The sequence below is a fragment of the Rhinoderma darwinii genome, chromosome 1 (genome assembly GCF_050947455.1).
Source record: "Rhinoderma darwinii isolate aRhiDar2 chromosome 1, aRhiDar2.hap1, whole genome shotgun sequence".
NCBI lineage: Eukaryota > Metazoa > Chordata > Amphibia > Anura > Rhinodermatidae > Rhinoderma > Rhinoderma darwinii.
Window position 1 is genome coordinate 321,509,720 of NC_134687.1, and position 27,136 is coordinate 321,536,855.

The window sequence follows — 27,136 nt, forward strand, 5'->3', positions numbered from 1 at the left end:
ACCAATACGCTCCGCAGCACACATAATATCTGCGGACTTCATTGCGGAATTTTGACTCTCCATTGAAGTCAATGGAGAAATTCCGCCATGAGTCCGCCACTGCTCCGCAACAGACAGAGCATGCTGCGGACACCAAATTCCGCTCCGCAGCCTATGCTCCGCAGCGGAATTTTACGCCTCGTCTAAACGAACACTGCTAAATTAAAGTGTAAGTCAATGGACAAACGGCACAGCTGCGGATTAACGCTGCGGAGTGTCCGCAGCGGAATTTAAGTGAAATTCCGCCACGTGTGAACCCGCCCTAACTTGCAACATGCTTCAGCACTCTGTGGCCCCCCCCCTCTGTAAGTTTCCGTGGTCTACCACTTCATGGTCAAGCTGTTGTTACTTTTAGATGCTTCTACTTTACAATAATAGCACTTACAGTTGACGAGGACAGATCTAGCAGATCAGAAATTTCAGTGCAATGTTTACAGTCTCTGAGCTCTTCAGTACAACCCATACTACTAGCAATGTTTGTCTATGGAGATTGCATGGCTGTGTGCTTGATTTTATGCACCTGCTACAATGGGTGTTGCTGAAACACCTGAATTTAATACTTAGGATGGGTGTCCACATACTTGGCCATATAGTGTATTAAAGTTATTTGAAGATGAAGATTCATCATTTTATAACCCCTGAGGAAGCCACAGTATATGTCGATGCGTATGGCAAACGGCCGTTGTTTCAATGGAGCATGTGAAGGGTCCGTGGAAAAAAAGGACATGTCCTATTTTCTTGTGTTTTCACGCATCCCTTCATAGACTCTAGTCTATGAGGGATCCGTGATAATGCGTCCCGCACGGGTGAAACTTGGACATGAAAAACTTAAATTTTTAATGTCCGAGATTGCTCACGCTCGTCTGAATGTAGCCTAAATCTGGGATGCCTATTTTATATTTGCTATATGACTATGTATGTGTTTTTTTTCGCAGTTGTTTATATGTATCATGCACTGAATTGGTTGCTTTTTAAAACCATTTATTGATCAATGATATTATTTATTTATACCTATATTTCTATTGCTTTGGTTAGGGTATTAACAGCTTATTGTGGTCTGTACCCCCACGGATTAATGTTCTGCACCATTTGTGTATTTAATTGTTGTGTTTTAATTGTGCGTGTCTTTCCAAATGATATTAGATAACGTGTATTTTTGTTAATAAATTTAGTGCTCATTTCCATTTTCCAAAACTGCTTTTCTGCCTCTATTGTCTGTATTGGATTTTTTTGGTGTGGCAAATAGGGCCTCCAATTTGTTAGTTATAGCGGTGCTAGCCTCTCCCTTGCTGTAATATTCATGAACAATAGAAAATGTCAACAGATATTGAGGATAGGAAATCAACTATTGCACTGGAGGTGTTGTTAATAACTCAGCTTCATTTTAGTAGTCGCTGTATTTTGTAATATTATACAGTTTGCATAACAATAACGTATTACATACAGTGACAAACAGAAAATTGCAATATGCTGACATTATTTCCTGTAGGTTTGTCTGATTTTCCTGACAATGACAACATTGTGATTACAAACTGATACATGTAAAGACAAGCATTGCCAAAATGTTCATGGGATTTAATGTTCATTGGCGCAACTTCTTGCAGTCTTGTGTTGTTCTATCATGTTACACAAACCTGTTACAAAATGTACCCATTGAATTGATGTAAGGAATGGATATTGTTTGTGATTAATTTAAACAGCAATTGGAGACCTCGGGGGAGAGTCGGGACACTCCATACACATTAGATGGTCAGTCGGTCCTGCAGGTTCAGCTGACCTTCGCCTAATGTGTATGGGTACCTTAAGTCTCGGAGAGATTATGACCGCTATGCATAGCAGGGTGCACAATAATTTCTGGTCCGAGGGCTACTGTGTTATGCCTAATGCAGGGCTCAACAGGGGCAATGCATGACACATGGATTCTCTTTTTGGTGCTCTTTGAATCCTTCAGTCATGTGCTCTCCCCCACAGGCCCTGCACTAGGCATAAGGCCTCATGCACACGACCGTAAAAACACCCGTTATTGCGGGTCGTAATTACGACCCGCAATAACAGGCCCATAGACTTCTGTTAGTCACGGGTACCTTCCCATTTTCTCACGGGAAGGTGCCCGTGCCGTAAAAAAAATAGAACATGTTCTATTTTTTCATTTTACGGGCCGTGCTGCTATGCTTTATAATGGGAGCACGGCTTGCAAAAGCGACCGGCTGCCCGTGGCCGGCCGTGCTCGTAATTACAGTGCATCCGTTTTTTTCCAGAATGTTTCTTTAAGTTGCTTAAAATGGAACAGTGACAGCCACAGTACCCCCCATAACAGTGACAGTCGCATTCTATTGTTTTCTGAGGCATTAAGGGTAAAGCCATGTTCCCACAGGGCGGTCCCAGAAGGAAATTCCGGCTGATAAACGACACCAAATTTTGGTCAGTTTTTCTGGTGGAATGTTTTCTGTGGAAAACAGCAGGTAAAAAAAAGCTAATACATACCCCGCTCTCCGTAGTCATGACATCCCTCTGTTGTCCTGCAGCTCGGCGTCCTGGGATGACGTTTTATCCCATGTGACCGCTGCAGCAGACACATGGGGAGACTGGCCTGCACCGAGAAATATAGAGATCTGGGTAAGTATATGCTTTTTTTTTTTGGAGTCGCGAAAACAAAAGTGCTGTCGACTACGCTATTCTTTCCATGGAAAAAAACAGAAACTTTACAGAACGGAAACATACGGAAATGGAAGAATTACAATTGAAATAAATGTTAATGCAAACGGAAAGCTATAGCTTCCGTTCGGCTCTCCGTTCATCGGTTCCTCCAATGGGATGGTTGAAAGGAACTGATTAATAGAAACCAAACGCTGATGTAAATAGGTTCTTACAGAGATATTGCCATCTTTTATATTTTGTTGCTATGAATTATTGTGAAGTTTAACAAAGCCACCAATTTCTGTAAAGCATTTGTTCCATAAAACTGCAAACTGATTTATTGGGCTATCAACTTATTTTTCCATGCTGGTCAGGTCTATTTTACCTACTCCTATCAAGGCAGTAGTGAAATCCTACATATGGAATCTTCAGTTTCTTAAATCTGGTACAAGGAGTAGTTATAATTTTGCAAAGCAAAAATAGACTGATATATTTCTTGAGAAAGTCGTGTTTTTTTTTTTACCTTATGAACTCTGAATTGAGTTTTAGAAATACCAGTGTGCCACGTGCTTTAGGCATCATTTACACGAGCGTAATATACGCGCGTTGCGTAAAACTCACGACATGTCCTTTCTTTATGCGCTGTTCGCGCATCACGCACCCATTGAAGTCAATGGGTGCGTGAAATCCCCGCATGCCGCACGGAAGCACTTCCGTGCGAACTGCGTGGTTCGCGTAACAGCTGTCAAACTCTGAATGTAAACAGAAAAGCACCACGTGCTTTTCTGTTTACAAACATCCAAATGGAGTGTCATAATGATGGCGGCTGCGCGAAAATCACGCAGCCGCGCATTATACACTGATGACACACGGAGCTGTTAAGTGCCTTTTGCGCACGCAAAACGCAGCGTTTTTTGCGTGCGCAAAACGCACACGCTTGTGTAAATCAGGCCTTACAATGTAAAGTAAGGAAATGTAGCTGCTTTTGTTGAACAGATTGCAAATACACCGAGCAGTTCTTGGCCGCCTGGCACACTACACTAAGCGTACGAGCATCCTAAGGCATAATTTACACGAGCGTAATATACGCGCGTGCGACGCGCGTGCTTTTCACGCGTGTCGTACGCACCTATATTATGCTATGGGGCAGTGCAGACAGTGCGTGAGTTTTGCTCAGCGCGAGTGCGTTGCGTAAAACTCACGACATGTCCTTTCTTTGTGCGCTGTTCGCGCATCACGCACCCATTGAAGTCAATGGGTGCGTGAAAACCACGCATGTCACACGGAAGTTCCGTGCGAACTGCGTGGTTCGCGCAACAGCTGTCAAACTCTGAATGTAAACAGAAAAGCACCACGTGCTTTTCTGTTTACAAACATTCAAACTGAGTGTCATAATGATGACACTGATGCCTTGGTCAAAATCACTGCGGCTAAACTGCACGCCTTTTACTGCTGGTTGCCACGGTTTTGCAATGTGGTTTTTCGGATGTGCGGCTTGTAGAGTTGATAGAATTGCAAATGTTTCTCTGACAACCAATCAAGCATTATCAATTGAGGATGTTCACAAGTTACAGATCTGACAAGGTTTTCTAATGATTCTGTCGCAATTGTGTGCAAAATTGTTTAACAAAATTGTGATGTGTGAGCCTAAGAAAGGATGCCAATAGAACTATGCAGTAATCGCTGTTAAATATGAGTCGGTAATGATACTCTTTCCCAAAACTCAGATATGAAATCCAATGGGAGCGACAAACTACACAGTTCTCAATTATGGTCAGACAAGGGCTGGCTGGCAAATTTAAGCTTGGGGCAAGTACACAAAACTGGCCTATGCATAGTGGCCCATGATTAACCTGTTTACCTCCGCCTCCTAGGCTTTAAATCCAACTATCGTTAAAAGATAGTGGCTGTGGGTGATGTTTTCCTGTTAGGATCGCACATGCATGTGCAATCTTAGATACAGTGCTAGAATAACGATAAAAAGGATTCTGTGGTCATGTACCTTTAGGTTTTGACATATTTTGTAGGCGTGAAGGATGTTTTCCTTAATTTGGAATCAGTTTGGTCTGGGCCTATCTTATGAACCCTTTCCGTGGGTAGAAGTTCAAGCCCCCCCCCCCCACATGGCCGGAGGCTCTGCTAGCAGCCGCTATTGCTGCTACAGCGCGACGCCACCGAAGGGGTTGTTCCTACAAAAGATATGCTTCCCCTATCCATAGGATAGGGGATACATGTGTGATCGCTGGGACGCCCAGCGATAAGGAGAACGGGGGACCGAAAGTCCCCCGAAGTTCTCCATGACAAACCTTGGACTTCCGGGGTCTGTCGGCAGCTCCATAGAAATGAATTGTGCAGTGGTCGCGCTTGTGCGCATGCGTGACCAGAGCTCCTTTCATTTTTATTGAACTGTGCAGACCCCGGAAGTCCAAGGTTTGTCATGGGGAACTTCGGGGGACTTTCGGTCCCCTGTTCTCCTTATCGCTGCCAGCGATAACACATGTATACCCTATCCTGTGGATAGGGGATACATCTCATTTGTAGGACAAACTATAAGCCGTTTTTTTTTGGGGGGTGGGGGTTGGGGCTGTATGGCGTTATCTACAGGGGGGGTTTGGGGCTGTATGGCGTTATCTACAGGGGGGGCTGTATGGCGTTATCTACAAGGGGGCTGTATGCCGTTATCTACAGGGGGGGCTGTATGGCGTTATCTATAGGGGGGCTGTATGGCGTTATCTACAGGGGGGCTGTATGGCGTTATCTACAGGGGGTTTGGGGCTGTATGACATTATCTACAGGGGGGGGGCTGTATGGCGTTATCTATAGTTGGGCTGTATGGCGTTATCTACAAGGGGCTGTATGGCGTTATCTACAGGGGGGCTGTATGGCATTATCTACAGGGGGCTGTATGCCGTTATCTACAGGGGAAGGGCTGTATGGTGTTATCTACAGGGGGGGCTGTATGGCGTTATCTACAGGGGGGCTGTTTGGCATTATCAACAGGGGAGCTTTATGGGGTTATCTACCGGGGTGGGTTTGGGGCTGTATGGCGTTATCTACAGGGGGGCTGTATGGCGTTATCTACAGGGGGCTGCATGGCGTTATCTACAGGGGAAGGGCTGTATGGTGTTATCTACAGGGAGGGCTGTATGGCGTTATCTACAGGAGGGCTGTATAGCGTTATCTACACGGGGAGCTGTATAACGTTATCTACAGGGGGGCTGTATGGCGTTATCTACAGGCGGGTTTGGGGCTGCATGGCATTATCTACAGTGGGGGCTGTATGGCGTTATCTACAGGGGGCTGTATGGCATTATCTACAAGGGGGCTGTATGGCGTTATCTACAGGGGGGACTGTATGGCGTTATCTACAGGGGGCTGTATGGCGTTATCTACAGGGGGGACTGTATGGCGTTATCTACAGGGGGCTGTATGGCGTTATCTACAGGGGGGCTGTATGGCGTTATCTACAGGGGGGCTATATGGCATTATCTACAGGGGGGCTGTATGGCATTATCTACAGGGGGGGCTGTATGGCGGTATCTACAGGGGGGCTGTATGGCGTTATCTACAGGGGGGCTGTATGGCATTATCTACAGGGAGGGCTGTATGGTGTTATCTACAGGGGGAGCTGTATGGCGTTATCTAGAGGGGAGGGCTGTATGACGTTATCTACAGGGGAGGGCTGTATGGTGTTATGTACAGGGGGGGCTGTATGGTGTTATCTACAGGGGGAGGGCTGTATGGCGTTATCTACAGGGGGGGCTGTATGGTGTTATCTACAGGGGGAGGGCTGTATGGCATTATCTACAGGGGGGCTGTATGGCATTATCTACAGGGGGGCTGTACGGCGTTGTCTACAGGGGGGGCTGTAAGGCGTTCTCTACAGGGGCTGTGTATGGCGCTATCTACAGGAGTCTGTATGGTGCTATCTATAGGGGGCGCTGTGTGGCGGAATCTATAGGGAGGCACTATCTACAAGGGGGGGTCGTGTGATACCCAGGAAAAGTTTGCCCAGTCTTTCCTAGTTAGGACGAGTATAACAGGTATGTCTGTGGTGACAAAATGTATCAAGTTGTCCCTCTTGACAGTTTCGGAGAATCCTAGAAAGCGAAGGTTGTTTCTCCTGCACCTGTTTTCCAAGTCATCAAGCTTTTCCTGAAGTGTTTTGGAGGAGACTTATTTGGTAGAAATTCTGTCTTGGGACATAGAGAGGTTCGGTTACATGCCTGTTGTACGTTTTTCCAGTTCTGTAAGTTTCTGGGTATTGTTGGTGATTTGAGCTAATGCAGTGTTTATTGAGGTGTGGAGGAGATTGAATCTCATCCAAAAGTGGCATGGTTATTCTGGTGACTTCCTGTGCCACTGAGCCCGCAGACAGACCTTCTTCACAGAGAGAATGCTAGGGCTGCCTTGAGGGGAAGCAGGGAATTCGGAAATATATCCCAGGCCTGATTCAAAGAGTTGAGGGGAGTTTTGTTGTTGCATGTCTGCGGAAGGTTTCGCAGGTACCCTTTGTTGTCTCGCTGAAGATCTAGGAGGTGGTCCAGGCTGCAATGAATTAGGCGCCTTAGAGAGTTTTCCCTTTTTTACTATATCAGTGGGTCAGTTGAGCAGGAATATTTTCATGCCAGAGGGGAATGGACGTACTGTTGCTGATGGGTGTGATTGGCCCCTGAGGAGATGGTGGTATAAAGTTACATCAGGCGCAGTGCCAGTGTGACCATCAGTCATTGTAAATTATCGACTGACTGTTACTGAATTAAGTAGGAGATCAGTCGCCGGGAGCGTCTGGTTAGTGTAAATACTGATGTTTGAGGGTGCCTGCACTCTAGCTGTAGCACAGTGTCAGAATTTCCAAAAGTGGCTTTAAGCAAGATTAAACAATGAAGCAGCAAGCCCGTGTGTGCCAAAAAAACGGACAGTACCTTCAATTAGAAGGCATGCAGTATGCCATTATTCTTTGCAAGCCGTGTACCAAGTATAGTGATTTGGGTGGAGTCTGTAGAGTGTTTTTAGGGGATGTTTACTGTATGAGACCCGCCAGGGGGGGTATTCCACAGAATAACCTTTCAGTCCAATAGAAAGACTGGGGGGCTATGACCGGTAAGACAGACGGGGCCAGCAGGGAATGATGCTGGCACAATGTAGCTCCCTAGTAGGGTTAATGCAGTCTTGTGCAGTTTTTGTGCCACTTCTCTGTGCCCAACCCGGGCAGTGAAGGATTCAGGTGAGCGGTTCCTCAAGAAGAGTGTTGTACCATGCAGTGGTAGGGTCGCAACATGTGATGCCGGGTAGCCACGGTCTGTTCTGAAAGTGCAGAGATGCAGTACCAGAGATGCAGGTACTTTCCTGCGCAGGCCCTGCTGGGTAGTTTTTTGGTGATAGATTCTCATTAGGGCAAAATCGCTCTGTGGTCGTCGCTCGGTGTGGGGGTGGTCAAGTACAAGAGCAGCAAGGTAGACGGGCCCTTTAAGGGTTAGGTGGTGGCATAGACCTCTAGTATGGCATCGGTGCTTTGTGGCAGTTGCAGGGTCTCATCTGGTTAGAAGGCTCATTCTGGGTTCCAGAGGCCCAAAAATGCAGGGTAAGTCATCGGAAGGGTGCCACCAACCTTAGATGCTGCTGGGTCTGTGAACTGTTGGATACCCTGGTAGTAGTTATGCGGGGACCAGCTGGGATGGCGGGCAAGGACTTTGTTTAATACTGGAATCCAAAGCAAAAATAAAAGGCTCCCCACTCATGGATGTGCCTGGAGAGGCTTTGTAAAGGGAAGTGTTTTATATAATTATATCTATGTACATGGGAGTGTAAATATATATATTTGTCCCTCCGGAAAGGTGTATATTCCTACCCTCCGGGAAAGGGGGGAGAAGACAGGGGACAAATCCAATGCCTCCCTCAGACACCAACTCTTGTTCCTGATTCCACATGAACCGCTAAGTATCCACGTGTAGTAGCAGCTACACGTAACCCTCTCCCCCCTCCTTACTTCAACCCTTTACCTGCATATCCCCTGGTACCTGTACATCACCTGGTACATGTTTAACCTTTTCCCACCATTTCCCACCATTTACCTGCTATCCCTTGGTACACAGCAACCCATTCCCCTTGTTAACCCTTTATCCTTCTTATCCCATGTTAACCCTTTAGTGCACAGGGACAGTTATTGCTAGGAGGGAGTGGGACAGAAACATTGAGCATGTGTATTGTATTGTAACGTAACTTCTATGTTTTTTAGTTAGAGCCAGGTGAATGCACAGTATGTTTAGGTAAGTGGGTGGTGGTATAAATTAGGATTGTGATACCATGTTTATACTGTACTACGTATAGTGTGAGTATACTCAATATATATTAACGTGTTATATGTATTGGGGTATACTGATACTATACTGTGATCACTTAGGCCTCATGTACACGACCGTAGCCACGTGCACGGCCATGATTTTCGGGTCGGCCGGCTGTGGACTGTCAGCCGTGGGCCACCCGCAAATCGCGGGACATGCACATGGCCGCCGTCATTGTTTTCAATGAGCCCAGACCGCAGAAGATGTCCGTAATAGGACATGCCCGTTCTTTCTGCGGTGCGGGTTCCCGGGCCATGCACGGACCGTAAAAACTACGGTCGTGTGCATGGCCCCATAGAAAAGAATGGAGCCGCAATTCTCCCGTGGATTTTCGGGGGAATTGCGGCCGCAAAAACACGTTCGTGTGCATGGGGCCTTACTATGTTCTGTGTTTGGTGTATTTTATATGTAAGTGTGATTATTGTTAGTAATAAATATTACACTTTATTTACTATGCAGTCGTATACGTTTACTTAGTAGCAAAGCAAGTAGATTACGTTAATACAAGAAAGAGATCAGGGAACTAGGCATAACCCTAGTGACCCTGATTATAAAGGAGGTGACACGAGAAGGTGATCCCCGCTATTATACCAGCCCTTTAACAGGCTTTATCCATTGTTTGTTGCAGAATTTGAGGATGGATTCGGGGGAATACGGTATTGGGTGGATTAGATCTGGAGCTTCTCTAAGATGCAGCCATTCGTAAATCCTCGCCTCCAGAAGTCCCTCGTAGTTATGGGTACTGAGCTTTGACCTGGAAATCAAAATTAATTTCAATCAGTTTTTGAGTGAAATGGGTAGCATTACAAAATAAGATTTCCAACTTCAAGGGATTAACACAGAGGCGTAGTTAGGGGTTTAGCACAGGGGGCAGGGGGGGGGGGTTTAAACATATCTGACCCAGTAGGCCCCCCAAATGCATTTTTACAACTGCGCATTCTAATCATAGTGGTTATCATTCTGAATGAGCAAGAGTGCTGTACTGTATACACTGCTATATTATCCATGATAATTAAAAGTTTGAGAGAAGTATAAAAGGCTGTCTTAAGTACATTACACATGTATAGCCTAGTTTAAATGCTATCTACTAAATTATGCAAAACAGTAGAAGGCTATTACATTAAGAATGATTAACAGGAGGCGACACGGCAGCCATCTCAATATCAGAGACACATCTTAATATATAGAAGTTTAACCCGTTGCGTACCTGCTCCGCAATAGTACGGCACACGCCGCTCATTGAAGCGGACCTGCGCCGTACTATTGCGGAGCAGGAATAAACTGTCACTATGTGAAATCACATAGTAATAACACAGCGACGGCAACTGTCATTGACAGCTAACCATCTCTGTTACCGGCCTGGGGACCAATCAGCAGGCCCCCATGCCGGCGATTGCTGTGATTGGTCAGTCTTTAGAGACTGACCAATCACAGCCATCTGTGACGTCGTCTACAGGAGAAATCTCCTGACACTTTCTCTGATCTCCTCATTTCTGTGAGATCCGTGAGGAGATCAGAGAAAGACATGTAAAAAAAACAAAAAAAAACACAATTTTTATTAGCCCCTTTCCGCAAATGGGCGTATAGTAACGCCCTGAGGATGAAGCCGGCACAGGAGCTGTGCGCGCTCCATCTTCATCGGGTGTCGGCTGTAATATACAGTCGACATCTCACTACATCTCACTGTTATCTCCGATCACCGTCGCTTAACCCCTTAAATGCTGCTGTCAATAGCGACAGCAGCATTTAAGTAATTGATACAGAGGGAGGGGGCTCCCTCTGCACCCCGTTGCCCCCAGCCCCGCAAAAAATCGCGGGGTTCTGATGGTTGCAATGGCAACCAGGAAGCCTAGCAACGGCTTCCTTGTTGCCAGGTACGGGAGCCTATTAGGTCCTGCCCGAGGCAGGATGTAATAGGCTCAACTGTCAGTTGTAAAATGACAGTTACAATACACTGCACTACACTACACTACACAAGTACATACAGAAGTAGTACAGTGTATTGTACAGGGGATCAGAAGATCAGATCTTCCAGTCTCCTAGTATGTGTAAAAAAAAAGTAAAAAAATAAAGTTTTTGAAAAATAAATAAATAAAAGTTTTACATAATAAAAACAATAATCGCCCTGTTTCCCTGATCAAGCCCTTTATTATTAGAATTTTAAAAAAATAAAAAAATAGACATAATAGGTATCGTCGCGTTCGTATCGGTCTCACCTGAAAAAATATCATATTATTTATCCCGCATGATGAACACCGTAAAAAAAATACAATAAAAAACAATGGCAGAATTTCCTTTTTTGGTCACGTTGTTTCCAAAAAAAATGAATAAAAAGTGATCAAAAAGTCGCACGTACCCAAACATGGTACCAATAAAAACTACAGTGTGTCACGCAAAAAACAAGCCCTCACACGGCTCCGTCGACAAAAATAATAAAAAAGTTATGGCTCTCAGGACATGGTGACACTAAAACATTATTTTATTTAGAAATAAGTGTTTTTATTGTGTAAATGTAGTAAAACATATAAAAACAATATAAATTTGGTATTGCCATAATCGTATCGAACCGCAGAATAAAGTAAACATGTTGTTTATACTGCACAAAGAACGCCGTTAAAAATGTATTAAAAAAACAGTGAGAGAATTTCTGTTTTTTGGTCTCCTCACCTCACAAAAAATGAAATAAAAACTGATCAAATTATCACATGTACCCCAAAATGATACTAATAAAAACTACAGCTCGTCCCATGAAAATCAAGCACTCACACAGCTCGTCAACGGAAAAATAAAAAGTTATGACTCTTGGAACGCAATAATGCAAAACGATGGCTCAGACTAATTTATATGTGCATCAGTTCTTCACCTAAAACCCCACGTCATCATTTGCAGCCCCCACTGGTAGACCCTGTAAATGCAGCGAAAACTATGACATTTTGGGGTCTGTGCTACATATGGGGCTAGTGTAGAAGTCAAAGATTAGGCAATGCTGGAGTGCGGGTATTTTGTACAATACAACTAAAACCCTTTAGAAATGCGACACCTACACCCAAAAATCCAGCCTGTGCATGAAGGATTGGTTCAAAACGTACGTCACTATCCATGGATAATTAATTTTATTATTCATTCACCCCATTATTACATCATCCTATTATGACCTGTTGCACTCTGCCCAGCTTACATATACCCTTATGTACTCCACATAGCTTACATATACCCTGCTGTACTCCGCCCAGCTTACATATACCCTGATGTACTCCGCACAGCTTACATATACCCTGATGTACTCTGCCCAGCTTAGATATACCTTGATACACTCCGCCCAGCTAACATATACGCTGAGGAACTCCGCCCAGCTTACATATAACCTGATGTACTCCGCCCAGCTTACATATACCCTGATGTACTCCGCACAGCTTACATATACCCTGATACACTCCACCCTGCTAAAATATACCCTGATGCACTCCGCCCAGTTTATATATGCCCCCACATTATAAACTGAAACACCAGTAAAACACTAAACAAAACTACTATCAAGCAAAATCTGCGCTCCAAAAGGCAAATGGCGCTCCTTCTGGGCCTGTCAGTGTGCCCAAACAGCAGTTTATGACCACATATGGGGTATTACCGTACTCTGGAGAACCGCTTAACAATTTATGGGGTGTGTGTCTCCAGTGGTACAAGCTGGGCACAACAAATTGGGCACTAAAATAGCATATCTGTGGAAAATGGCAATTTTCAATCTGCAACATCCACTGTGCACTAATTTCTGCAAAACCTTTGGGGTCAAAATGCTCACTACACTTCTAGATGAATTCCTTGAAGGGTGTAGTTTCCTAAATGGGGTCACTTCTCGGGAGTTTTCACTGTACTGGTACCTCAGCGCAATGCAACATGGCGTCCAAAAATTTTTTGTCAAATCTCCACTCCAAAACAAAATTGCGCTTTTTCCGTTTAGACCCTTGCCGTGTGTCCAAATAGCCGTTTACAACCACATATGGGGTATTTCCCTACTCAGGAGAAATTGTGTAACACATTTTGCTGTGTCTTTTCTCCTGTATTCCTTGTGGAAATGAAAAATTATGAGCTAAATGTACAGGTTATTGGAAAAAAAAAATGTCATTTTCACGGCCCAATTCTAATAAAATCTATAAAACACCTGAGGGCTCAAAATGCTCACTACACCTCTAATTTAATTCTTTCAGGGGTATAGTCTCCAAATTGGGATCACACCTAGGGAATTTCTACTGTATTGGTACTTCAGGGCAAATGCGACATGGCCCCCAAAAACCAATTTAGCAAAATCTGCGCTGCAAAATCCAAATGGTGCTCTGTCCCTTCTGAGCCCTGCCATGGGTCCAAACAGCAGTTTATTACCACATATGGGGTATTGCCTTAATCAGTAAAAATTGCTTTACAAATGTTGAGGTGCTTTTTATCCTTTATTCCTTATAAAAATTAGAAAATTCAGGTTTTTTTCAGAAAAAAAGTCTCTTTTCATCTTCACAGAATAATTCTAATAAATTCATCAAAAAACCTGTGGGGCCAAAATGCTAACTATACCACTAGAAATTCCTTGAGGGGTATAGTTTCCGAAATGGGGTCACTATTGGGGGTTTCCACTGTTTAGGTCCCTCCAGGGCGTTGCAAACGTGACACGGCACCAAAAACCATTCCAGTAAAATCAGCGCTCCAAAATCCAAATGGCGCTCCTTCCCTTCTGAGCCCTGCTGTGGGTCCAAACAGCAGTTTATTACTACATATGGTGTATTTCCATAATCGGGAGAAATTGCTTTACAAATGTTGGGATGCTTTTTCTCCTTTATGCCTTGCAAAAATTCGAGATTTCTATGTTTTTTCCAGAAAAAAAGTAGATATTCATTTTCACAGACTAACTCCAATAAATATAGCAAAATACCTGTGGGGTCAAAATGCTAACTATACTCCTAGATAAATTCCCTGAGGGGTGTAGTTTAAAAGATTGGGTCACTTTTGGGGGTTTCCACTGTTTTGGCACCACAAGACCTCTTCAAACCTGACATGGTGCCTAAAATATATTCTAAAAAAAGGAGGCCCCAAAATCCTCTAGGTGCTCCTTTGCTTCTGAGGCCTGTGTTTCAGTCCATTAGCACACTAGGGTAACACGTGGGATATTTCTAAAAACTGCAGAACCTGGGCAATAAATATTGAGATGCGTTTCTCAGGTAAAACCTTCTGTGGTACAGAAAAAAATTATTACAAATGAATGCTGTTTTGAATACTTTGAGGGGTGCAGTTTTCAAAATGGGGTGTTTTATGAGGGTTTCTAATATATAGGGCCCTCAAAACCATTTCAGAACTGAACTCGTCCCTGAAAAAAATAGCCTTTTGAAATTTTCTTGAAAATGTGAGAAATTGCTGCTAAAGTTCTAAGCCTTGTAATGTCCTAGAAAAATAAAAGGATGTTCAAAAAACGATGCCAACATCAGGAAGTAGACATATGGGAAATGTTAATTAGTAACTATTTTGTGTGGTATTACTATCTGTTTTACAAGCAGATACATTTAAAATTGGAAAAATCATAATTTCTTCAAATTTTCTCAAAATGTTGGTGTTTTTCACAAATAAGCAATGAATTTATCGACCAAATTTTTTCACTAACATAAAGTACAATATGTCACGAGAAAACATGTCTCAGAATCAATTGGATAGGTAAAAGCATTCCCAAGTTATTACCACATAAAGTGACACATGTCAGATTTGAAAAAATGGGGCTGGTCCTGAAGGCCAAAATGAGCTTGGTCCTCAAGGGGTTAATAGCAGACTATAATACCAGTTCAGTGGTATATCAAAAGGGGGTACACATCCAAACCAACTTAATACTTGAAAGCAGTAGACTAGCCAAATATAAGCAAGGAGAACATCGGCTCTAATCCATCACATAAACCTTATCATATGCCAAAGCAGAGGCTGCCAAATCCCAGAAGCAGAGTAGGTGAGCGGCTGGCTACAAGTACATTCACAATTAGGCCTACAGCATGCAACTATTATAATTCAGATAGAAAAACACTTTAATATACTCATAGAAAATACCTTTAAAAAACATGTTACTCACCAAGCCGACGTCCACGTTAGTTCAAACTTAAAAATAATCATGTGATACATTTTTTCAAACTGATACAGGGATGTGGGGGTTTTATACAGTTATATACAGGGATGATGGCTGGTATATACAGGGATGATAGGGGGTTGGGAACAGAGATGATGGGGATTATATACATGGATGATGGCTGCTCTAGCTATCATCCCATATAACCCCCATCATCCCTGTATATATCAACCATCATCCCTGTATATACCAGCCATCATTCCTGTATATAACCTTCATCATCCCTGTATATAACACCCAGGCTGGTATATACAGGTATGATGGGGGTTATATACAGGGATAATGGCTGGTATATACAGGGATGATAGGGAGTTGTGTACAGTGATCATGGGGGTTATATACAGTTATATACAGGGATGATAGGGGGTTGTGTACAGTGATGATGGGGGTTATATATAGGGATGATGGCTGGTATATACAGGGATGATAGGGGTTGTGTACAGAGATGATGGGGGTTATATACAGTTATATACAGGGATGATAGGGGGTTGTGTACAGTGATGATGGGGCTTATATAGTTATATATAGGGATGATGGCTGGTATATACACGGATGATGGCTTCTCCAGCTATCATCCCCATACATAACCCCTTTCATCCCTGTATATATCAACCATCATCCCTGTATATAGCAGCCATCATTCCTGGATATAACCTCCATCATCCCTGTATGTACCAGCCAGGCTGGTATATACAGGTATGATGGAGTTATATACAGTGATGATGGTGGTTATATACATTTATATACAGGGATGATGGCTGGTATATACAGGGATGATAGGGGGTTGTTTACAGTGATGATGGGGGTTATATGCAGGGATAATGGGTAGTCAAGCCATCTTCCCTGTATTAACCAACCATCATCCCTGTTTAAAGCTGCCATTATCCCTGTATAATTTCAGAACGGGATACATCAGGGAGGGGTGCTTGCTCACCCTCTACTCACACGCAGGCAAGCTTCTTCTGTTCTTGGCGGGCAGCGTTAGAAGCGTGCACTAGTAGACATGCCTAGCGTGCGCGCACGTCTGCTAGCTTGGATGACTGTGTGGCCACGCACAGTCATGTGAGAGCGACGGGAGCGGCGGGAGAAGAGCGGAGCAGCGAGAGCAGAGCGGAGGGCCCCACCATCTCAGTGAGTGGGCCCCACCATCTCAGTGGGAACGGGGCCACCACCCCCACTGCCCTCCACTAGCTACGCTAATGGATTAACACATAGTCCTGAGACCAAGGCAAATTGTTCAAGTAAGTTCATAAGATTTGGGAGAGATGTAAGGGGTTTGGTAGGTCAACTTGATTTTAAGAGCAAAATGGAACCTACAGAGAAACAGTTATTTTCTTGCAGTTTACGGATTATAACTGAGAAGGGCAGTTCTAAGGATAAACATTCCCAGAGGTAAAACGTAAAAATCTAGAACTATCCCTGAAGATTAGAGACTGTTGTTAAAGATAAACTTTTATTATGTGTGCCAAATTGTTTTTAGTATGCTGGTATGGTATTTGTATGCACTTAACTGGAATCAGCCACATACAATGCACTTATATAGAACACAATTTATACTGTGGAAATGATAGAATTCTGAAGAAAATTCGTAAAAGCAACAAAATTAGAAAGAAAAGTGTCTCTGTAGCTTCTAATTTCACATAACTCCTTTCTATTCCAAATATGGTTGATTTCCCACAAGAGGTCAACTGTTTTAGCCCTCTGCACCTTAACAAATTGATCGGTATTTGGCAAAGTAATATCTGTACAAAACATTTTCTTTACACATATTATGTCAGTGTATATAACTATTGTTAGATCTCTGTGAGGCCCCATGCACAGGACCGTAGTGGTTTTTTTTTACTGTCCACAAATATGGATCCGTAGTTTTTTCACAAGTCATCCGCAAGTCATCAGAATATCTGGCACGCTATCCGCAAATACGGTCCATAATGCATCCACATTTATGGATCCACAAAAAAAAGGGAGGCTGCAATGATGTCACCAACATGTTCCAAACGCTTGAAAAAGTCACATGAACACTCAGGCGCCATTTTCTTTGGGAATCCCATGCCGTCGCATAGCAAAGCTTCCACAATAACGTACGGCTACGGATGCACATCCGTAGCCATCTGCAATTTTGCAACCACCCATAGGCTTCTATGGGCGAGTCCGTACCACAATTGCGAACAGTAGTAGAATGTGTTCTATATTTTGCGGATCATTTCTATGGCCCAGACACACATCCATAAATATAGGTGTCCAAATTAATGTGTCCGGAAATTATCAGCAATTACGGATATGTAATTACGGATAAAAACTGTGGTCGTGTGCATAGGGCCTAATCCTCTGCACACCATTCCTGAACCATCTTGATGGCTTCCATATTAAAAGTGTATCTCCTCCGTTTACAAGCTTGGTGATGTAGTCAGCAAATGTAAAGTATTTCATCTCAGTGATTCAAGTAGATTAACTTTTTTTTATTGTTTTTGCATATTTTTGTGTTAATTTTTACTTTGTGATGTTATTCTGGGAAACGGTCGACAAGCATGTTAGCTACTGATGATAGATGTTATTATTCTTATAATATGTACTTTAAAGTGGCATCACAAAACTCCATCTCCTAATCTAAATCCCCTTAGGCATCTTATAGAGGCATGTATCTACAGAACCGGTGTAAAGGAGCCTTTTAATTGTACAAGGGTGCACTTTTGTGAATGTGCGTTGGGTCTGGTTGACTTATTAAAGCGGTTTCCCCATTAAATGCATTAATGGCATATCAATTAGATATGTCATTAATGTCTGATCGATGCCTATGAAGTCTGATTCAGTCCGAACCAGAACTAGGTCAGAATTGTAAAACAACACCATATACTAGAATAATGTTTGCTGTTGCTTTCCAGGCTTTTTCTCTACACTGTACAGGGACCGGTAATAGTGTAATGAAAAATAAAGGACATTTTTAAAAAAAAACCTGTAAAGAAGATATATTAGATATGTTGGATTATATATTTACAGTCTATACAGCAATTATTATATTACTAACTTAGAGCTGATAGGGGATGTCCGATATCATTAAATTATTGTTATTTTTTTATATAAATAAGTTATACAGATTTCCAATATATTTTCTGTATTAATTCCTCACAGTTTAAGGCCCCATGCACACGACAGCAAAAAACCTCCGTTTTTGCGGACCGCAATTGCGGTCCGCAAAAACGGAGTCATTCACTTTCATTGAACACTGACACCTTTCCGTAGCACTACGGAAGGGTGTCAGTGCCGTGGAAATGTTCCGGGAATTATGGAACATGTCCGTTCTTTCGCATTTTGCGGGCCGTGCTCCCATACTTTGTATGGGAGCACGGCCCGAAAATGCGGCTGTCAGTCAGCGGCCGGCCGTGCCCGCAATCGCGGGCCGTGATTGCGGGCACGGTCGTGTGCATGGGGCCTCAGATCAATGCTTGTTGTTATTCAATAGGAACACTCTTTGTTTCTTTCCAGTGGATACAATTTTGTCCATGGTCATACGATAAACACACAGGTGCACTGCTCGTTACAGTTGCAGTATGTGTATCAGAGCTCTGTCTTCTAACGATCCCGGCACCTGTGTGTCCATCACATGACAATGGACAGAATTGTATCCACTGGAAGTAAACAATGAATGTGACGGAAATAATAGTGCTTCATGCGTCAATGGACACCACGCCAGAACACAACGAAATCCATTATTGGGTACGGCGGATCCGGCAGAGTGTTGTGACGGATCCAGGAGAGCACATGTGAACATAGCCTTAGATGAGATACCCCCAATCCTCCCTATTACAATTGTATTACTTTGGTGCAAATCTCCATCACCAAATGTGAGGAAAGGAGTTACAAAATGATATTGTGTTTAGCAGGGGCGTAACTAGGAAAGACTGGGCCCCATAGCAAACTTTTGACTGGGGCCCACCCCTCTGCTGGGTATCACACACCCCCCCCTCCTTGTAGATAGTGCCTCCCTATAGATTCCACCACACAGCGCCCCCTATAGATAGCACCATACACAGCCCCCTGTAGATGACGCCATACAGCCCCCCTGTAGATAACGCCATACAGCCCCCCCTGTAGATAACACCATACAGCCCCCTCTGTAGATAACACCATACAGAACCCCTCTGTAGATAACGCCATATAGCCCCCCCCCCCAAAAAAAAAACGGCCTATAGTTTGTCCTACAAAAGACATGCATCCCCTATCCACAGGATAGGGGATACATGTGTGATCGCTGGCAGCGATAAGGAGAACGGGGGACCGAAAGTCCCCCGAAGTTCTCCATGACTAACCTCGGACTTCCGGCGCCAGCGCAGTTCAATAAAAATGAAAGGAGCGCTGGTCACGCATGCGCATAAGCGCGACCGGCGCTCCATTCATTTCTACGGAGCTGCCGACACAGACCCCGGAAGTACGAGGTTTGTCATGGAGAACTTAGGGGGGACTTTCGGTCCCCCGTTCTCCTCATCGCTGGGCGTCCCAGCGATCCCACATGTATCCCCTATCCTGTGGATAGGGGATGCATGTCTTTTGTAGGAACAACCCCTTCAGTGGCGTCGCGCTGTAGCAGCCATAGCGGCTGCTAGCGGAGCCTGCGGCCATGGGAGGGGGCCGTGCCGGCGGGTGCCACGGGCCCCCTCATGCTGCAGGCCCTGTAGAAGTCGCTACGGCTGCTATAGCGGTAGTTACACCACTGCGTATAGGTTTGTACGGCGTAAAACTACAGCTCCCAGCATGGCCGGAACAATGGTAAGGATATGCTGGGAGATGCGGTTTCACAAAAAAAATCCTATCACCATCATCTCGCTGCAGATCATACAGTGACTACAATACTGATTAGAGGCAGAATAAACATTTACATTAAGTGACTCACCGGTGACGTCTCAGATTCTAGTTCTTTTCTTCTCCCTCCGGTTCAGACAAATATGATGGATTTCTCCCGGCCATGACCCATTTCTGCAGTTTTCCGTTTAGATGTCTTCAGCTTCTCATTTCTGCACCTATAAACAAAGTTAAAATTCTCAACACATCTAAATATAACTGTCACACACACACACACACACACACACACACACACACACCGTGCCCCCTGTAGATAGTGACCTACATAGAAGCCCCTATAGATAGTGCCCACATATGGACTCCAGAGCTGCAAGGCAATAGTGCTAACCACTGAGCCACCGTGCTGCCCTACATATAGCTTCCCCTATAGTTAGTGCTCCACGTATAGCCCACCTCTGTAGATAGTGTCTCACATATAGCTCCCCCTGTATATAGTGTCCCACATATAGCCCACCCCTTTAGACTGTGCACTACTTATAGCCACCCTGTTGCTAGTGCCCCACAGGTAACCCACCCCTGTATATAGTGTCCCACACATAGCCCACCCCTATAGAAAGTACGCTAAAAAAAATAGCTCCCCTATAGATAGTGCTCTACATATAGCCCACCCCTGTATATAGTGCCCCACATATAGACCCCCCCTGTATATAGTGGCCCACATATAGACCCCCCCCTGTATATAATGGCCCACATATAGAGCCCCCTGTATATAATGGCCCACATATAGAGCCCCCTGTATATAGTGGCCCACACCCCCACATATAGACCCCCCTGTATATAATGGCCCACATATAGAGCCCCCTGTATATAATGGCCCACACCCCCACATATAGACCCCCCTGTAGCTACTGCCCCACATATAGACCCCCCTGTAGCTACTGCCCCACATATAGACCCCCCTGTAGCTACTGCCCCACATATAGACCCCCCTGTAGCTACTGCCCCACATATAGACCCCCCTGTAGCTACTGCCCCACATATAGACCCCCCTGTAGCTACTGCCCCACATATAGACCCCCTATATATAATAGCCCACATAAAGACGCCCCCCCCTGTAGATAGACCCCCCCACTATAGATAATGCCATTCACATTTTTATGAGGGAAATTTGGGTGGGCGTGTCGGCTGGCGGCACGGGCCCCCTCAAGCCCCGGGCCCCGTAGCAGCCGCTACTGCTGCTACCGCGGTAGTTACGCCACTGGTGTTTAGAATAATAAATTGTTGGTTACATCTCTGAAGAGTGATAACATCATATGTTACACGAGATTTTGTTTATTCTTCTCTCACAAATATACATATATAAACAGGGCATATTATATTTTTATGTTGTATGAAATTAAACTTAGTGTCCTAGGTGGAAGCTAATGCAGGAAGATCGCAATTATCTCATGTGGATATGTCCTACTGCTACATAGAAATTGGCCAAAAGTACAAGACATTGAATGACGTATGTAATATTAGGATAACAGAGGACCCCAATTCCCTTTACAGTAGGCCAGAAAAAAAATCTCCTACTAGGAAGTGGTATAAGATTGCAATTTTCTGTAATTGTACATAGCTAGGAAAAAGTTACTGAAAGATTGGGCCTTGGATGCAGCTCCCAGGGTTATTAAATTGGAAAACGTTGTGAATCCTTAGAAACCTTTGGATAAAATAATATATTCATGGCGGTGTAAAACATTTTAATTTGAAAGCCCTGGGTAGTAAAAATGCCCTTCTGCCCTAAAACTTGTATTTTTTTTTTTTCTACCCAACTTGAGGAACTTTGGATATTAGGCTGGGTTTTTTAAAGTATTTGTTTTAGCCATATATCTTGATATTAACCCCTTAACGAAATCCAACGTACTAGTACGTTACTGTCGTTAAGGACTTAGCGCAACACAACGTACTTATACGCTGTGTTGCTGATGTGGGCTCAGAAGCTGAGCCCGCATCATCGCCAGCGGGTGTCAGGTGTATATTACAGCTGACACCCTGCTGCATGCCCAGGATCAGAGCTAGCCTCCGATCCGGCCGATTCAAAAGCGAGCGCTGCATCTATGGTGTTTCCTAGCAGATCGGAACCCCGCAATGTAAATCGCAGAGTTCCAATGGCTTTCCTGGCAGACCGGAGGCTTAACAATGGCCTCCGGACCGCCAAGTACGGAAGCCTGCTAGGTCCCCCCTGGAGGCGGGGCCTAAAACGCTTCCGGCCACAATTCAAAGATGGCACTGGCTCAGAAGCTGAGCCTGCAACATCAGCCGACAGTGTCGGCTGTATATTACAGCTGACACCGTGCTGTAATGGCAGGGAATGGAGCTAGCTCCGATCCCTGCCATTAACCCCTTAGATGCCGCGATCAAAAGTGATCGGGGCATCTTAGTGGTTTGTAGCCATTGACATCGACACGATGTGATCGTGAGAATGCCGATCATCACTATGGCAACCAGAGGCTTAACAATGGCCTCCTGGTCTGCCATGTACGATAGCCAATTCGGCCCTGTCCAGAGACAGGACCTAATAGGCTTGCTGTCAGTGAATGACTGACAGCTCTAATGCATTGCACTACGTGTTCTGGTTCTTGTTCTCAGAATTTGGTGACACAAAAAAAATAAAAAGAAGGTGATTTTATTGTGCAAACGCTGCAAAAATTGTAAAAAAAACTATATACATATGGTATCGCCGTAATCGTATAGACCCGCAGAATAAAGTAAAATTTGAAGCGCACGGTGAACACTGTAAAAAAAAAAATTACTAAAAAACATTGTCAGAATTGCTGGTTCTCGGTCACCTTGCTTGCCAAAAATTTTTATAAAAAGTGATCAAAAAATTGCACGTACCCCAAAATGGTACCAATGAAAACTACAGATTGTCCCACAATATATAACCCCTCAGACAGCTCCGGTAGAGAAAAAAATAAAGAAGTTCTGGCTCTCAGATTGGGCGCCATTTATCAGTGCGACACTGGCCACACATCTGCGGATTATTATTTATTTACCGCATTATTATACCCTCTTATAATGCCCTGATGTACTCCACACAAATTACATATGCCCCCACATTATAAACTGAAATACCAGCAAAAAGCCAAACACAACTACTACCAAGCAAAATCTGTGCTCCAAAAGCCAAATGCCACTCCCTCCCTTCTGAGCCCTGCAGCATGCACAAACAGCAGTTTACGTCCACATATATGGCATCACCATACTCGGGGAAACCCGCTTAACATTTTATGAGGTATTTGTCTTCGGTGGCACAAACTAAAATGGCATATCAGTGGAAAATTGAAATTTTTACTTTGCACAATGAAAAAACACCTGTGGGGTCAAAATTCTCACTACACCCCTTAAAATGCCTTAAGGGGTGTAGTTTCCAAAATAGGGGTCACTACTTGGGGGTTTGTTTTACTATTTGACCTCAGAGCCCTGCAATTGTGGGCAAATGCTGTGAAAATCACCAAAATAGACCTCAAATGCGCATGGTGCTCTTCACTTCTGAGCCCTGTCATATGTCCAGCTGCATGCCAAATAGCGCTACTGCCTTTTTGAGCCTTGCCGTGTGTCAAAACAGCAGTTTATGACCCCATATGACGTATTGCCAAAATTGGGAGGAATTGCTTTTCAAATGTTGGGGTGCTTTTTCTCCTTTATTCCATGTAAAAATTTAAAATGTCCACGTTTTGTCAGAAAAAAATAAATTTTCAATTTCACAGTATAATTTCACTAAATTCAGCAAAAAGCCTGTAGGGTCAAAATGCTCACTATATTTCTTGAAAATTCCTGCAGGGGTGTAGTTTCCCAAATGGGGTCACTTTTGGGGGGATTTCCACTGATTTGGTCCGGCAGGGGTTTTGCAAATGTGACATCGCTCCCAAAAAACATTCCAGCAAAATCTGCATGCCAAGTAGTGCTCCTGCCTTTCTGAGCCCTGACGTGTATCCAAATAGCAGTTTAGGACCACATGTGGGATATTGCCTTACTCGTGAGAGATTAGCTTACAAATGTTGGGGTGCTTTTTCTCCTTTAACCCTTTTAGAAATAAAAAATATTAACATTTTAGTGGAAAAAAATGTTGATATTCATTTTCACGGCCTAATTCCACAAAAAAATCAGTGGGGTCGAAATTCTCACTATACCCCTCGATAAATTCCTTGAGGGCTTTAGTTTCCAAAATTAGGTTACTTTTAAGGGGTTTCCACGGTTTTGGTCCCTCAGGGGCATCCGAAAACCATTCCAGCAAAACTTGAGTTCCGAAAGCCAAATGGTGCTTCTTCCCTTATGAGTCCTGCCGTGGGTCCAAACAGCAGTTTATTGCCACATATGCGGTATTGCCGTTCTCAGAATGTTGGTGTGCTTTTTACTCCTTTATCTATTGTGAAAATTGAAAAATCTCAGCTAAAACTACATTTTATTAGAAAAACCGTAGATTTTCATTTTCACGGCCTAATTTCACTAAATTCAGCAAAAAACTTGTGGGGTCAAAATGCTCTCTATACCCCTCGATAAATTCCTTCAGGTGTGTAGTTTCCCAAATGGGCTTATTTTGGGTGGTTTCCACTCATTTGATCCCACAGGGGCTTTGCAAATGTGACATGGCACCCGAAAACCATTCCAGCAAAACTTGAGCTCCAAAAGCCAAATGGTGCTTCTTCCCTTCTGAGATGTGTCATGTGTCCAAACAGCAGTTTGTTACCACATATGGGGTATTGCCGTAATCAATTACTTTTCAAATATTTGGGTGGTTTTTCTCTTTTATGCCTTGTAAATATTGAAGATTTCTACATTTTATTTGAAAAAATTTATATTTTCATTTTTACATCCTAATTCCACTAAATTCAGCAAAAAACATGTGGGGTTATAATGCACACTATACCCCTTGATAAACACCTTGGGGGTGTAGTTTGCCAAATTGTGTCTTTTGTGGGGGGGGGGGGTTTCCACTGTTTTGGCCCCACAAAACCTCTTCAAACCTGACATGGTGCCTAAAATATATTCTAATAAAATAGAGGCCCCAAAATCCACTAGGCGCTTCTTTACTTATGAGGCCTGTGTTTCAGTCCAGTAGCACACTAGGGCCACATGTGGGATATTTAAAAAAAAATGAATTAAAACAGATTTTCATGCAAAAAAAATTTAATTTGTAAATTTCACCTCCACTTTGCTTTAATTCCTGCAAAACACCAAAAGGGTTAAGAAACTTTCTAAATGCTGTTTTGAATACTTTGAGGTGTACAGTTTTTAAAATGGGGTGTTTTATAGGGGGATTCTAATATCTAAGGCCCTCAAAGCCACTTCAGAACTGAACTGGTCCCTGAAAAAATAGCCTTTTGAAATTTTCTTGAAAATGTGAGAAATTGCTGCTAAAGTTCTAAGCCTTGTAACGTCCTGGAAAAATAAAAGAATGTTCAATAACGATTACCTATTTTGTGTGGTATTACTATCTGCTTTATAAGTAGATACATTTAAATTTAGAAAAACGCAAATTTTCTCAAAATTTTTGTATTTTTCACAAATAAACACTGAATGTATCCACCAAATTTTAACACTAACTTAAAGTACAATGTGTCACGAGAAAACAATCTCAGAATCGCTTGAAAAAATAAAAGCGTTTCAAAGTTATTATCACATAAAGTGAGACGTCAGATTTGAAAAAAAATAGCCTGGTCCATTAGGCGAAAACAGGCTGTGTCCTTAAGGGTATGTGCACACGTAGTGACCAAAAACGTCTGAAAATCCAGAGCTGTTTTCAAGGGAAAACAGACCCTGCTTTTCAGACGTTTTTTGACCAACTCGCATTTTTCGCGGCGTTTTTCGCGCCGTTTTCGCAGCGTTTTTTACGTCCGTTTTTGGAGCTGTTTTCATTGGAGTCTATGAGAAAACAGCTCCAAAAACGTCCAAAGAAGTGTCCTGCACTTCTTTTGACGAGGCTGTATTTTTACGCGTCGTCGTTTGACAGCTGTCAAACGACGACACGTAAATAACAGGTCGTCTGCACAGTACGTCGGCAAACCCATTCAAATGAATGGGCAGATGTTTGCCGACGTATTGTAGCCCTATTTCCAGACGTAAAACGATGCAAAATACGCCTCGTATACGTCTGAAATTTGGCCGTGTGAACATACCCTCAGGGGTTAACTAAACGTATTTAGAACAAAAAGTTTGAGCAATATTTTGGTATATTACAAATAAATTATTTACACAGTTACATGTTTTGGAAAAAGAAGGCATATTATGAGGCATGATGAAACGTGGTCAGAGGATGACAGTGCCTATGGGAATTTTTGTGTCTTCATTTTCCAGTAATGCAATTACTATCAAAGGAGCCTTCAGTGATCCACCCCAAAGGGCTAAAAAGCCAAATATTGTCAGAATACATCTGGGGTACTAACTATCTGGTTTATTTTGTGTAAAAATTAGATTCCAAAGTTCTGATCTTGTGAACTGTGTGCAAAGGGCAAACCGTTTATGCTACCCATAAAATGCTCTTCCATGCACAGGGCATCTGCCTCTATATCACTTCTACACAGGGTGTTCCAGGGACACATTGTCCTATGGATGCATCTAAATGTAATATTTAAAAAAAACAGCTTAAGTGATATAAAAAAAGTTCTTAGGGCTCATTCAGGCAAGCATAAAACGAGTCTGTGTGCTGTGCATGGAAACACTCACAGCACACGGACCCATTAATTTCAATGGGACTGTTCACACATGCGTGAGTTTTCATGCAGTGAGATTCCGTTGCATGAAACTCACTGCATATCCTATATTGGTGCGTTTTCACACACCTACGAACCCATTGAATTCAATGGGTGCGTGAAAACAACGCACAGAACATGGATACACATCATGCGTGATTTGCGCATCAATTCCATTGAAAAAAAATAAGTGCTTTGTGAGTGTGTAAAAAACACATGCCACTCACAAAGCACACTGATGCATAACGCAACACAAACGTGTTTTTTATGCGCGTAAATCTGTCACGAGATCACGCTGTGACGTCACTTCATCTCGCGAGTCCTTCACTGGAGCGATGGAAGACTGAACAGACATCGCCTCCAGTCGTTGCAGATTCGGATAAACATCCTGGAAGTGACGCTGTGACGTCACTTCCTCTCGCAGGCCCTTCACCGGA